The sequence below is a fragment of the Ursus arctos genome, unplaced genomic scaffold, assembly GCF_023065955.2.
Source record: "Ursus arctos isolate Adak ecotype North America unplaced genomic scaffold, UrsArc2.0 scaffold_15, whole genome shotgun sequence".
Classification (NCBI taxonomy): domain Eukaryota; kingdom Metazoa; phylum Chordata; class Mammalia; order Carnivora; family Ursidae; genus Ursus; species Ursus arctos.
The window spans coordinates 11611901-11613943 of record NW_026622819.1 but is presented as its reverse complement, the minus strand read 5'-3'; positions in this window follow the sequence as shown (position 1 = coordinate 11613943).

The window sequence follows — 2043 nt, the reverse complement described above, 5'->3', positions numbered from 1 at the left end:
GACGTCGGTCCGCGTTCCCGCCCCAGGAGCCCGGGGGCCGACTGACGCGCTGGGCCACCAATAGCAGGCCGCGGCGCAGGTGGGCGGGGACTGGGGCAGAGATGGGCGGGGCCTCCGCGCACAGACGGGGTCCGCCGCGGCTCCGCGTGCTGTGCGGGGCGTGGGAAGCTGCTACTCGGGAGACGTCTTGGGAATGCCGCCTGGACGGATCCGGCGATCTCCCTGGCACTTTACATCGAAAGTTCATTGAATGGGAAACAAAGAAACCTGGTGGGTGGGATGATGAGGGAGAGGGACTCGTGCCTTTTTCCGAGGGTACGGAAGGATTCCCATCTCTGGCCGGGACATTAAGCCGCTGGTGGGTCACGGCCATGGGAGGGCGAGACTGGATCCAGATGTAGCTCCCGGCCCAGGGCCTCTTCCACTAGACTGGGCAAATTTTTTGATCTTTATTTTCCCCTAGGTCAGCAGAATGGGGTTACGCTTACTCAGAAGTCACTCACACAGAAGTCACTCACAGTTTACTTTAGGAGCCGGAATCTGTGCGTTATTGACAAAATTAATCCTCTGATAAAATTGTTTATCAAAAGGAAAAAATAAACAGCTCAACAATAAAAAGGCGCTCACAACAAGGTTCTTTTGCCCCTGATTTTCTATTCAGAGGGATCCTTTTTCAGAAGAAAAAGGAAGAAAACAAAAGTCCTGGTGAACACTTCCTTTTTTTCCAATATACACAGTTCCAGAGAGAAATAGACTTGAATGTGGCAAGTTTGGACACCTTTTGAAACAAATCCCATAACTAAAGAAAGATGTAGAAAACATCGCAATTTTAGGTGGCCCCAGTATAGTTTGGGCAATGTCAAGGGATGGAATCACCTTCTCTTTTTCTGAATCTCAGAGCAGAGGATCATAGGTCTTTGGCAACTCCGTAAAATTCCAACAGCAACAGCAATTAATTTAATGCTGGGCATTTACTGACAGCTGACATCAGGCCAGGCACTCTGAGAATTCTTTTATGTTTTACTTTACATATTATTTCACTTAAACCTCACACCTGCCCATGATGTGGGCACTGCTACTATCTCCAGTGTACAGACAAGGAAACTGAGGCTCAGTAAATGCTAATGCAGAAGTTGAAACAAGATCTGATCTCTCCACCACCCCACTACTCTGCAACCCACGATTCAGAAAAGATAATAAAAATGTTCCCAAACTCTGCTGCATGTTTAGAAAAAAACCCTTTTATCCAAATCAAATGTGAACATAGAGGGATAGTTTTCTGCAGCCGTAAACCATGACTTGCGTGTATTGAGCCATGTTACTCATACAAAGTAAATGGCTTAAAATTGCTGTGCCTAATTAAACCTAAACAAGGTTATGAGCAGCGATGAGTAAAATTGTCTATTCTAGAAGCTGAAAAGACCAGGACTAATTTCTTGCGGTATGATAAAATAAAATGTACCAAAGTCCTTTAACCACAAAACAAATTAGCCAGTAGCCTTGTCCCCCTCCGACAAGATAATATTTATGAACACAGCAGTTTGGACTCAGCCTGAAATCCTTTCAAATAATTCACGGTCAGGGTTTTGTGGTTTGCTGTAATGTTCATTGTTACTCCAAAAGCTGAAGTGGGAGGCCTCTTAAAATGGTACTGTACTTACAGACCTAGACCTTGGAGCCAGACTGCCTGGCTTGGCTGCATACTAGCCACACGGTCTTATACAATTATTTAATCTTTCCATGCCTCAGTTTCCTTATCTGTAAAATGGAGCTCCTATGAGTACCTTCCCCATGGGATTGTTATGGGGATGAAGTGATTAAATATGTCCAAAACCCTTAGAGTAATGCATGGCACATTATAAACACTATATAAATATTAGTCAAAGGATGCGACTATGCTTAGAGATTTGGGCTTTCTGGTCTACCCATGTGTGATTTACTGCATGGCTTAGCAAAACAAACCAAAAATGCCCCATAAATATTAAATCATAACTCCCCATTCTTCCCCTTCCCTCATCCCCAGCTCCTAACAGCCATCATTCT